We start from the raw sequence: 13,985 nt of genomic DNA, 5'->3' as shown, positions 1-13,985 counted from the left end.
CCAGGCAGCAGCTCTTCTCCCTTTAGTGTCCCCCCTGCTCCCCTCCCATCAAGTGATCTGAAAGGCTGAAGGGCTCCTAGGAGAATTTCCTTTTCAGGATCTAGAAACTTAAAACTTTTTGAGCTGGTGCCAAGAATGTTCACTGCAATCAACTTTGTCTGTCATAGAGGCCAGCCTGGGGTTTCAAATTCTGCCACTGAATGTTGGTCCCCTCCTTGAATACAGTGGGAGATTTAAGTGCAGTTGAAATCAAAGCCAGTTTTTTCCTATCAGTGGGTTTTAAAAATCCAGAAACATTCTTATCCATGTTTTTGAAATTGCAACCAAGTCTATAGTCAGAATTGCAAAAAGTGAGGCTGCTATAAACTCCTTTACTTACTTTTACCCAAATGTGTTTCTTTCCAAAGCCCAGCATTCTATATACATGTTCATTATATGTTGTTTCCAGCTGACTTAACCTTTAGAAAAGTCATAGTCACAGGAAATGCATGCCCTGGATGTGACTTAGGCACAACAATAGCACATATCCTGCATACTTAGCCTCCAAGGAAAGTTTGCCAGTGGACACATCGCTCCACATAAACTAAGCTGAACAGTCTCTATTTGCTGCATCTGGAAACACCTGATCATGATTTTATTTTGTTTGTTTGTTTTTAAAGAAAAGGTGACGTTTTAAAGTAACTCAAAACATTTTCAGAAAAAAGTAGTTTAATTTCGATTAGGTTCAATTTTTCAATTTTTTTTCTTTTATAGTTTGCATTTCTGGTATCAATACCCCTAGCCTCAAAGATTTTCATTATATTTTTCCCCAAATGGCATATATATTTTACATTTAAGTCTGTAACCCATTTCGAGTTAAGTTTTGTATAAGGCATGAGACTTAGGTTGAGGTTCATTCTTTTGCTTATGGATGTCTAAATGCTCCAGCATCACTTTAATTTTTTTTTTCAATTAGAGTTGACATCCAATATTATTTTACAGTAGTTTTAGGTATACAGCATAGTGGCCAAACATTCATACAATTTATGAGGTGATCCCCCTAACCAGTCCAGCACCACACATTTACCATAATACCATTGACAATATTCCCCATGCTGCACTCTACATTCCCATGACTATTGTGTAACTTCCAATTTGTACTTCTTAATTCCTTCACCTTTTTCACTCAACCTGCTACCCCACCTCCCATCTGGCAGTCACCAGTTTGTTCTCTGTATCTACGAGTCTGTTTTCGTTTTGTTTTTTCATTTATTTTGTTCTTTAGATTCCACATATAATTGAAATCATGTTACTTGTCTTTCTCTGACCTATTTCATATAGCATAATACCCTCTGGGTCCAACTATGTCATTGCAAATGGTAAGATTTTATTTTTTATTGCTAATATTCCACTGTATATATGTACCATCTTTTCTTTATCCAATTGTCTGTTGCTGGCACTTTGGTTGATTCCATATCTTGGCTATTGTAAATAGCGCTGTAGTGAACATAGGGATGCATATATCTTTTCAAATTAGTGTTTTGATTTTCTTTTGGTAAATATCCAGAAGTGCAATTTCTGGGTAATAAGGTAGTTCTATTTTTAATTTTTTGAGGAACCTCCATACTGTTTACCATGCTGGCTGCACCAATTTGCAATCTCACCAGGAGTGCACAAGAATTCCCTTTTCTTCACATCCTCACCAATACTTGTTTTTTGATTTATTGACGATAACTATTCTGATGGGTATGAGGTTATAGCTCATTGTGTTTTTAATTTGCATTTTTCTTATGATTAGTGACATTGAGCATCTTTTCATATGTCTATTGGCCATCTGAATGTCCTCTTTGGAGAAATGCCTCTTCAGGTCCTCTGCCTATTTTTCAATTAGGTTTTTTTTTTTTTCTTGTTGAGTTGTATAAGTTCTTTGTAAATTTTAGATATTAACTACTTATCAGGTGTATCATAGGCAAATACCTTCTCCCATTCAGTAGGTTGTCTTTTTGTATTGTTGATTGTTGAAGGTTTCCTTAGCTGCGCAAAAACTTTTTTGTTCGATGTAGTCCCATTTCTTTATTTTTTTTTTTTACTTTTGTTTCTCTTGCCCAAGGAGATATATCAGAAAGATATGACTAAGAACAATGTCAGAGAGTTTACTGCCTATGTTTTCTCCTCGGAGTTTTATGGTTTGGGGTCTTACATTTAAGTCTTTAATCCATTTTGGGTTTATTCTTGTATATGTTATAAGAAGGCGATCCAGTTTCTTTTCTTTTTTTCTTGCATGTATCTGTCCAATTTTCTCAGCATCATTTATTGAATAGACTGCCTCCTTTGTCATAGATTAAAGGACCATATATGTGTGGGTTTATTTCTGGGCTTTCTATTCTGTTCCATTGATCTATGTGTCTGTTTTTATGCTGGTACCATGCTGTTTTGATTACTGTAGATGTGTAGTATAGTTTGATATCAGGTAGCTTGATACCTCCAACTTTGTTCTTTCTGAAGATTGCTGTGGCTATTCGGGGTCTTTTGTGGTTCCATATAAATTTTTGGATTATTTGTTCTAGTTCTGTGAAAAATGACCTTGGTATTTTGATAGAGATTGCATTGAAACTGTAGATTGCTTTGTGTAGTATGGACATTTTAACTATGTTAATTCTTTCCATGAGCATGATATATGTTTCCATTTGTTTGTATCTTCTTCAATTTCTTTCTTCAATGACATAATTTTCCAATGGGTCTTTTATCTCCTCGGTTAAATTTACTCCTAGGTATTTTATTTTATTTTTTGATGAAATTATAAATTGGATTGTTTTCTTAATTTCTTTCTGATAGTTTGTTGTTGGTGTGTGAAAATGTAACCAATTTCTGAATATTAACTTTGTGTCCTGCTATTTTACTGAATTCATTTATTAGTTCTAATATTTTTTTTTTGGTGGAATCTTTAGGGTTCTCTATATATAGTATCATGTCATCTGCAAATAATGACAGTTTTACTTCTTCCTTTCCAATTTAGATGCTATTATTTTTCTTGTCTGATTTCTGTTCTGATGTCTTGCCTGATTACTCTGTTGAATAAAAGTGGTGAAAATGGACATCCTTGTCTTGTTCTGATCTTAAAGAAACACTTTGAGCTTTTCCCCATTGAGTATGTTACCTGTGAGTTTGTTGTATCTGGCCTTTATTATGTTGAGGTATGGTCCCTCTATTCTTACTCTGCTGAGAGTTTTTATCATAAATGATACTAGATTTTAGCAAATGCTTTCTGCATCTATTGATATAATCGTATGATTTTTATCTTTCAATTTGTTAATGTGGTGTATTACATTAATTGATTTGCAGATATTGAACTAACCTTGTATCCCAGGAAAAACTCCAACTTGATCATGGTGTATGATCTTTTTCATGTATTGCTGAACTCAGTTGGCTTATAATTTTCTATTTTTGGTGACGTCTTTGTCTGGTTTGGGAATCAGGGTAATGGTGGCCTCATAGGATTAACTTGAGAGACTTCCCTCCTCTTGAATTTTTTGGAATAGTTTGAGAAGAATAGATGTTAATTCTTCTTTGAATGTTTGGTAAAATTCAACCATGAAGCCATCTGGTCCAGGACTTTTTTTTGTTAGGAGTATTTTGATTAATGTTTCGATTTCATTAGTAGTAATTGGCTGGTTCAGATTTTCTGTTTCTTCTTTACTCATTCTTGGAAGATTCCGTTTCTAGGAATGTATCCATTTCTTCCAGATTGTCTAATTTGCTGGCATATAATTGCTTATAGTATTTTCTTACAATCCTTTGTATTTCCATGGAATCAGATGTTACTTCTCTTTCATTTCTGATTTTATTTAATTGGGTCCTCATCTTTTCTTCTTGATGAGTCTGGTGAAAGGTTTATCAATTTATTTTATTTTATTTTTAATTAATTAATTAAGTAGGTAAGTAATGTTTTATGGTGACATTGGTTAATGAAATTCAATAAGTTTCAGCTTGTACACTTTGACAGTAAGACATATATATGTTTACACTGTGTGTTCACCTCCCATAGTTAGATTTCTTTCTGTCACCACATATTTAATCCCCTTTACCCCATCTACTTCCCCCTTCCCCCTACCCCCCTACCCTCTGGTAACCACTAGTCTGTAGTTCATGTCCATAAGTCTCTGTTTGTTTGTCCTGTTCGTTTGTTGCTTTTAGGTTTATATCCCACATATAAGTGATATCATGTGATTTTCAACTTTTTCTGTCTGGCTTATTTCACTTAGCATAATTATCTCGAGGTCCATCCATGTTGTCGCAAATGGAGTATTTCATCTCTTCTTATGGCTAATATTCCATTGTATACATGTACCACAGGTTCTTTAGACAATCATCTATCATAGGACACTTCGGTTGTTTCCATGTCCTGGCCACTGTGAATAATGCTGCTATGAACATTGGTGTGCAAATATTTTTTTGGATATAGGATTTCAAGTCTTTTGTCAATTTTTTTTTTTTATTCTTTCAAAGATCCAACTCTTGGTTTCAGTGATCTTTTGCATTGCTTCTTTAGACTCTATTTTGTTTATTTCTGCTCTGATTCTTATTATTTCCTTTCTTCTCACTTTGGGCTTTGTTTGCTGTTCTTTTTTCTAGTTCCTTTCAGAGTAAGTTTAGATTGTTTATTCGAGCTTTTCTTTCTTTCTTGAAGTAGGCCTGTAATGCTGTGAATTTCTCTCTTAGGACTGCTTTCTCATAGATTTTGGGCTGTTGTGTTTTTATTTTCATTCTTTCTCCAGGCATCTTTTGATATCTTTCTTGATTTCATTGTTAACTTGTTCATTACTTAGCAGCATGTTATTTAGCCTCCATGTGTTTGTGTTTTTCCGTTTTTTTTTTTCTTGTAACTAATTTCTAGTTTTATATCATTGTGGTTGGAGAAGATGCTTTATATGATTTCAAACTTCTTAAATTTATTGAGACTTGTTTTATGGCATAACGTGATTTATCTTGGAAAATGTTCTATATGCACTTGAAAAGAATGTATATTTTACTGCTTTGAGGTGAAGACATTTAAAAATATCAATTAAATCCATCTAGTTGAGTGTATCATTTAAGGCCACTGTTTTCTTGTTGGTTTTCTGTCTGGAAGATCTAGCCATTGGTATTAATGGGGTGTTAAAATCCCCTACTATGACTGTTACTGTCAGTCTTTCCCTTTGAGTCTGTCAATATTTGATTTATATATTTAGGTGCTCCTATGTTGGTTGTATATATGTTTACTAGGTTTATAGCCTCTTGTTAGATTGATCTCTTTATCATTATGTAATGTCCTTCTTTGCCGCTTATTATAGCCTTTGTTTTAAAGTCTATTTTTTCTAAGTGTTGATACCTCAGCTTTTTTTCATTTCCATTTACATGAAAAATCTTTTCTTATCCCTTTACTTTCAGTCTATGTGTGTCTTTAGATCTTAATTTAGTGTCTTTTAGACAGAATATGCATGGGTCTTGTTTTCTTATCCATTCAGCTGGCCTATGTGTTTTGATTGGAGCATTGAATTCATTTACATTTAAAGTGATTACCGATAGGTATAGTTATTACCATTTTATTATTCATATTTAAGTTATTTTTTTTAATTCTTCTTCTTCTTAATGAAGTCCCTACATTTCTTATAATACTGGCTTGGTGGTAACAAATTCCTTTAGCTTTTTCCCCTCTGGGAAAGCTCTTTATCTCACCTCCAGTTTTAATTAATAGCCTTGGGTAGAGTAGTTTTGATTGCAGGTCCTTTCTTTGGATCAAATTTAATATTTTGTGCCAATCCTTTCTGCCCTACAAATTTTCTGTTGAGAAATTTTCTGCCTATGGGAGTACCCTTGTAAGTAACTAGCTGCCTTTCTATTGCTGCTTTTTTGGATTCTCTCTTTGTCTTTAATCTTTGACATTTTAACTATGATGTATCTGTGTGTGGGTCTGTTTGGGTCACCTTGTTTAGGACTCTCTGCACTTCCTGGACTTGTATGTCTATTTTCTTCACTATGTTAGGGAAGTTTTCAGTCATGTTTTTTCAGATAGGTTCTCAATCACGTGCTCTCTGCTTTCTCCTTCCGGTACTTTTATGATGCGAATGTTGTTACACTTGCTGTTGTCTCAAAGATCTCTTAAAATATCCTCATTTTTTTCAGGTTCTGTTTTCTTTTTGCTGTTCTGATTGAGTGTTTTCTGCTATCTTGTCTTTCAAATCACTGATTTTATCCTTCTAGTGTATTCTTCATTTCGGTTATTGTATTCTTCATTTCTGACTAATTCTTTTTATGTTTTCTATATCCTTTTTATGCTTACTATCTTTTTGTTGAAGTTCTAACTGAGATCATCTTTCTTCTCCTAAATTCATTGAGCATCCTTTCAACCAGTGTTTTGAACTCTATATCTGGTAGATTGCTTGCTTCCATTTTGTTTAGTTCTTTTTCTGGAATGTTCTTCTGTTCTTTCATATGGGACTTTTTATTGTCTCATCATTTTGGCTGCCTCTCTGTGTTTGTTTCTATGTATTAGGTAAATCTGCTACATCTCTAAGTCTTAGCTGGGTGGTCTTATGTAGTAGATTTTCTGATCATCTGCACTGTGTCCTCCACGATTGACCCTTGTGTGGTTATGTGTGTCCTTGTGTTGTAGTTGAGCCTTGATTGTTGTTGATATAACAGTGAGTGGCATTGATTCTCAGGCAGACTGAATGCGTAGGTTGGCCACACCCACACATATGAGTTTCTGTGTGGGGGTTGACCCCACAGAGTGAGGTTCGCCCCAGCATGTTTGTGTGCCTATTGAGACCACTCCTTGGGTGTGCCACTTTTGGGGCTACTCAAAAGGTGCTCTGTTGAGGTCTGATGCTAGCCTCCAAGTGCATTTGTTCTGGCACCTCTTAGGAGGGGTTCTCATGCAGGCCAAGGTCAACCACTACCTGTAACCAGCCAGTATGAGTGAGAGGCCATTCAGTGAACCAAGGCAAAGTGCTACCAGCACCAGCCCTGGGACTGGTTCCCCACCACTGAAAATGTTTCTGGAGGTGCACAATTAGAGATCTATTGGTTACTTCAGAAGGAACCTCCTTCTAAGAGTGTAAGGTGGGGCTGGTTGTCCAGTAACCACCAAAATTGTGACTAGACAAATTGCAAGTTAGGTGGGGCAGGATCTCAGGGAATGAGCAGATCTCACCAGGCCAATGCAGATTCGGTTTTGGCTGTGTGGGAGGAGAGTTCAACACCAGCAAGATGGCACCCACCTGCAGGCTGTGTAGGAGGAGGGTTCAACACAAAGACAATGGTAGCTGTCCTTCCAGCCCTTACCCTGAAGCTACACAACTCAGTCTTTCCCTGTATGTCTCTGGAACCTTCTAAGCTACTGTCCCTCCACCAGAGTCCAGGGTGAGTGCCTGTGAGTGAGTGATTCTGTGCATGGGCCATTTAAGGGGAAGTCTGGATTTCCAACTTCCTTGTATCTTACCTGGACAGCCAGAATCCGCACTGGTTTTTACAGCTAGATTTTATGGGAACTCCTCTTCCTGGCACTGGAACCCTGGACTGGGAGCTTCTGCATGGGACTGGGGCCCTTTGCTTCCCTTGGAGCTGGACCTCCACAGCCAAGATATCCCTTTGGGTGCTCAACTGCGCCATGTAGGTGTGAGACCAGTTTGTTTTGCAACTCTGCCTCTCCTACCAGTCTTGATGTGGTCTCCTCTTTATATCCACAGGATATAGGAGTTCTGTTCAGCTAGTCTTAAGATCATTCTCCAGGTTGACTGTTTCATAATTTACTCGCAATTTGAATGCTGTTATGAGAGGAGGCATACACAACATTTACCTACCCTGCCATCTTGACCAAAATGTCAACTAAAGTCTTACTGGCAACATCACTTGTTGAAAAGACTACATATTATTTCCAATGAAATGTTTTTGCACCTTTGTGAAACATTGGTTTGGCACATTGGTGTGAATATATTCCTGAGTTCTCTATTCTATTTCATTGATCTGTGTGTCTATCATTTGGCCAATACTACACTGTCCCGATTACTATAGGTATCGAAAAAGAAACACTTAATATCAGGCGAAGTGATCCCTTCTCTTCTTCTTTTCATTCAAGATTGTTTTAGCTACTGTAGGCCCTATAACTTTCCATATAAATTTTAGAATAAGCTTGTCTACCAAAAATTTTAGAATAAGCTACGTCTGCCTAAATCCTTGCTGGAATTTTCATAGAAATTTCATTAAACTTATAGATCAGTTAGGGAAGAATTGGTGTCTTTACTATATTGAGATTTTCAATCCATGATTTGATTTATTTGATTTATTTCATCAACATTTTGTAATTCTAAGCATATGAGTCATGTGTATATTTTGTTATATTTGTGCCTATTTCATTTTTCTTAGAGTGACTGTAAATTGTTTTTTTGTTTTGGTTTCCAGATGTACATTGTTAGCATAAGAAATATAATTGATAGTTATGTATCTATATGTATCCTTCAAGCTTGAAGAATTAATTTATAATTTCTTGGAGTTGTGTCAGTTCTTTGGGATTGTCTATGTATACAGTCATGTCATCTGCAAATAGGGAAAATTTTATTTTTTCCTTTCCAATCTATATGCCCTTTGTTTCTTTTTCTTGCCTTCTAGGACTAGAACTTTTAGTACTACGTCGAATAAGAGTTGTGAAAGCTGACATCATTTGTTTTGGATGTTAGTGGAACACATTTAGCCTTTCAGCATTATGAATGATGTTAGCTGTAGGTTTTTGTGGTTGCTCTTTATCAAGTTGAGGTGGTTCCCCTTTATTCCTAATTTTCTAAGAGGTTTTGTTTTGTATTTAAAATTATGAATGGTTGTTGAATTTTGTCAACTGCTTTTTGCTGACTCAGTTAACATGAGTACCTGATTTTTCTTTCTTTTGCCTGTTTATATAGAGATTATATCAATTGATTTTTTTCATTAATTGATTTTTGAATATTGACTGAGCCTTGGTTAAATAAATTCCATTTAATCATTGTTTAATTTTTTTTATACATTGCTGTATTCGAGTTCTGATATTTTGTGAGGATTTTTGAGTCAAAGTTTATAATAGGTACTAGTCTTCAGTTTTCTTTTATTCTTTCTTTGTTTGTTTGTTTGTTTTATTTTTGTGGTACTCTGTCTAGTTTTACTATCAAGGTGCTTCCTCTTCTATTTTCTGAAAGAATTTGTGTAAAATTGGTGTTAGTTCTTCAAGTGTTTGGTAAAGTGCTCCAGTGAAACAATCTGAACCTGGATATTTTCCTTTGTGGAGAGTTTTTAATTACATATCCAATTTCTCTATGCCTGTTTCAATGGGGTTGAGTTTTATTTGTGGTTTTGAAAGAATCGTTTCTATTTTTTCTAAGTGTTCAAATTTATGAGCCTAGAGGTGTTTGCAGTGTTCTCTTATTTTTCCTTTAATGGATACATGCTCTGTAGTACTATCCCTGGCTTCATGCCTGACATTTTTTATTTGTGTCTTCTCTTTATTTTTGTCAGTCTTTTATTGATTTTCTTCAAAGAACCAGTCCTTCATTTCATTGCTTTTCTCTGTTTTTCTATCTTTAGCTTTACCGATTTCTGCTTACACTTTTACCATTTCTTTCCTTCCTTCTGCTTGCTATGGGTTTATTTTGCTCTTCTTTTTCTAATTTCTTGAGGTAGGAACTTAGCATTTAGTGCTATAAATTTGCCTTCCCACACTGTTATAGCTGAATCTCATGTATTTTGATAGGTTGTATTTTCATTTTTATTCAGTTTTCTATATTTTACATTTTTTATTTAAGATTTCTCTTTTATCTATGGATTATTTATAAGTATGTTGCTTAATTTTCAAATGTTTGGAAGATTTTTCTTTTGTCTTCCTGTTGTTGATTTTTTGCTTGATTCCATTGTGGTCAGAGTACATATTCTGAATATTTCAGTTCTTTTAAATAGCTCATAGTGTTTGAAAACTGTGAGAAATAGCGTCTTTCCATATTTGAGGCATTTGGGGAGCAGAGTGGTGCATGAAGAGATGCACAGTTCTTTTTGTTGGGGAATTGGAGGTTATTATTTCTTAAGCACCTACTACTTATTCCCTCAGTGAGTGTTTTACATATATAATTCCATCTAATCCTCTCAATAACCCATTTGAAGTCACTACTATTATCAACCCAATTTTAAATATGGGAAACCTGAGGCCAGAAAGTTTAAATTACTTACAAGATTTCACTTGGCTAAGATAGGATTCAGTCTTGGAGGGTATGGTGGAAGGGGCCCTCTGGGTTGGAAGTTGGGGACTGCAGCTCAGCCTCAGTTTTGCAACCGTGGCCGGTAAAAATCAACTGTTGTTTTTCTGCCTCCCGCTTCTCTGCCTTCCGCCCTGATGACTGGACCCTGCCACTGGCCAGCCACAGGAAGCTCACAGCTTTCCCAGGCAGAGCTGTTCAGGGAACTCGCTGCTCCTTCTCCCCTCCCCCTCCTCCTGCAGGGAGCTCCAGTAGCTGCGAGAGGCAGCTTCTTTATTTCTCCCAGTCCACTACCTGACACCCGGGGTTCTGACCTGTGGTAGCTCTTATGCACAGATCCCATGCTCAGACGTGCTGGTGTGCAGTTTGTGTGCTTTTTGTTGAATTTTAGATGTTCGGCTTATTGTTGTTTCAAAGGGAGATATCTGAGAATGTCTCTCACTCCGCCATGTTTCCAAAGATTGTCCTAAGATAGGATTTGAATTTGGGTCCTTCCATCTTGAAAGCTCTTTCCACTAGGGAGTTACCAATGAGGAAACTGATAAGGATATGAGGAATAAAAGGCAGTATGGGACTGCGTCCTAGAAAAGCAACCAGACAACCAGTTATCCAACATCTCTCTTGTTACTGCTTCTCTACGATGGTATTTATTCACCTATATCAATTTGATATGGCTTAATTTTTAAAATTTTAATTCAGGTGCTATGGATTTTCTTGGCCATGAATGTTAAATAATTGCTTTGACTAAAATTTCATTTCTCAACCTAAGTTTATAGAATAATGTAGAGTTTAATGATGAATAAATCACTTAAGGTATGACCAAAACACCTCAAAGAGTTGTTGTGGCACTAGGATAGAGACTGAAAGTGCTTTCACCATCAAACAGTATGCAAATATATGGGATTATTATTATTATAATGGAGATGATGCTACTGTTCTCTAGGAGCCAAGACACCTGTCCATCATGTAGAACAAATCTTTTCAATCTTGAGGCCATGGACCTCACGGGTAGACTTCAGGATTTCCTGAAATTGTATGTAAATAATATGGGAAGGTGAGTTTGGGGGAGGGAGATCTGTATTATATCCTCCCAAAAATATTTGGAACTGACTACCTAAATGAATAAATAAATGAAATGGGAATGTCTGACTATATGATGTAGAAAATAGCACACAGTCACTGACTTCTGGATACTGAAGAGGCTTTGTTGGGTGTAACCAAATTGGGTGTATTTCTTTTCTTATCCCCAGACTTAAATGGCCAGTATGCTACTTCCCACCTGCAGTGAGCTTAGCAAGAAGCATATTTATTACAAAATTACTAACCATCTGACCTATGCTACACTCTACATTTAAATGTCTGTTCTGCAACTATCCATTTGTACTTCTTAACCCCTTTGCCTTTATTTTTGTCCCCCAACACCCCATCTATCTAATATCTCTTTAAATATTCTCTGTATCTATGAGTTTATTTCTGCTTTTGTTGTTGTTGTTGTTGTGGTTGATTTTGTTCTTTAGATTCCACATGTACGTGAAATCGTGCAATATTTGTCTTTCTTTATCTGACCCATTTCATTCAGTGCAATATCCTCTAGGTCCATCAAGGCAATATCTTTTTCCATCTCCTATTAGTCTGTGTGTGTCTTTTAATCTGAAGTGAGTCTCTTGTAGGCAGCATATGCAGGGGTCTTGTTTTCTTATCCATTCAGTCACTCTATCTTTTGGTTGGGGCACTTAATTCTTTTCCATTTGAGGTACTTGTTGATAGAAATGTAGTTATTACCATTCTTTATTTCTGTTTTTGATACATGTTTTCTTCTTGAAGAAGTCCCTCCATCATTTCCTGTAATATTGACTTGGTGATGATAAATTCCTTTAGCTTATTTTGGTCTGGGAAGTTCTTTATCTGTACTTTGGCTCTAAATGATAGCTTTACTGGATAAAGTATTCTTGGATGCAGATCCTGGGTTTTCATTGTGTCGAATATTTTGTGCCAAGCCCTTCTATTCTGCATAGTTTCTTTTGAGAAATCAGCTGCCAGTCTTATGGGTGCTCCCTTGTAGGTAACTATCTACTTTTCTCTTGCTGCTTTTTAAGATTCTCTCTTTGTATTTAAATTTTGGCATTTTAATTATGATGTGTCTTGGTGTAGGCCTCTTTGGATTTCTGATTTTGGGGATTCTCTGAGCTTCCTAGGGTTTTATATTAATTTCCTTTGCCAGGTTATCGAAGCTTTCCATCATCATTTCTTCTTCAAACAGCTGTTCAACATCTTGATTTTCTTCAGGTATGCTGATCAGATGAATATTTGGACCCTTAATAGTGTCTCATATGCTCCTTAAATTATTTTTAAAGTCTTGGCATCTTACCTTTTGCCATTCTGATTGTGTGTCCTTGGCTTTCCTGTCCTCTAGATAGGGCATTTGATCCTTTCCTTTATTCACTTTGTTTATTTATTATTCCATTTAATATACTTCTTATCTCAGATAATGTGTTTTTCATTTCAGACTGGTTCCCTTTTATAATTCCCATTTCCACTTTTATGTTTTTTATCTCTTTGTTGAAGTTCTCACTGATTTTATCTATACTTCCCAAAAGTTCATTGAGCATCTTTATAACCAGCGTATTGAACTCTGCATCTGTGAGATTACTCGACTCCATTATAGCTGGATCTCTGTTCTGTTCTCTCATATAGTTTCTGCTTCTTTGTCTTCCCATTTTGGTTGCCTTTCCTTGTCTGTTTCTATGTACTAAGCAAAACTCCTAAGTTTCCTGGTCTTATTAGTGTAGATTTGTGAAGTAGTCGTCCAGTGGCACAGTCCTGAGAGGGGTTCAGCTACAGGCCAAGGTTAGCCCCATCCCATGTCCCTCCAGGGCCACCTGTTAAGATTCAGCAAACAATCCACAGATGCTGTGCTTATAGTTGCCTCAAAAAGCCACACCAGAAACCAAGGCCAGCTGCCTCCAGTGTGAGTCTAGGTGCTGCTCAGCAAGGAGCACCTGACTTGCTAAGGATATACCCGGATGTGGCTTGTGTGGGGCTGTGAGTTGGGGGAGGTGGGGTTTCAAGGAATCCTCTGGGAAGAGCGACCTCTGTTATCCAGTTTGATGACTTTATGGCTATGGTTGTACTGTTTCCGTGCACTGTAAGGGGGAGGGCTCAACATGGAACAATGGATTCCACTGGCACTCCTGCACAGAGCAAGTCTTCCCTCAGCCCTCACTCCGACAATGTCTCCCTGTAAGTCCCTGGTGCCCACTGCGTGCAGCCGAATTGGCACTGGTGCTCAGAGCGAGCAGGTCCATCACCATGAAAATTCATTCGTGGATGCAGCCCCTTTAAGAGGCATCTGCCACTGCCGCTGCCACAACCTCCGTCTCACTCAGCCCCTTTGGGACCGGACAGCCCCACATCATCCCCTCGTCCTACCCTCTGCAGCTGCAGGGTGCTTTTCTAGATTTCTCCTTAGCTGTATGGCTTGTTCCTCTAGATCTCAGACTATTTTTCTTTGCTGTTGCTCCTTGTTTCTGCCACAACTTTGGTTTGGTTGCCAGATGGATGAACAGAGCCTCTATCATCTACACCATTTTTTTCCCACTCTCTTCTTTTTTATTAAAATTATTTGGGTGTGAGAGAAAAAACTAGCAGCTCCTCAGCTATACTTTGAAATTCTGCATTTAAAAAAAACACCAAGTATTCATAAGTCTCTTTAATGAAAGAATCCCTTTGTATTTACATCCTTCACAACTCAGGAAC

The sequence above is a fragment of the Pteropus medius genome, unplaced genomic scaffold (assembly GCF_902729225.1).
Source record: "Pteropus medius unplaced genomic scaffold, Ma_sr-lr_union100, whole genome shotgun sequence".
NCBI lineage: Eukaryota > Metazoa > Chordata > Mammalia > Chiroptera > Pteropodidae > Pteropus > Pteropus medius.
The sequence above is the reverse complement of the archived record's forward strand: the minus strand, read 5'-3'. Positions refer to the sequence as shown.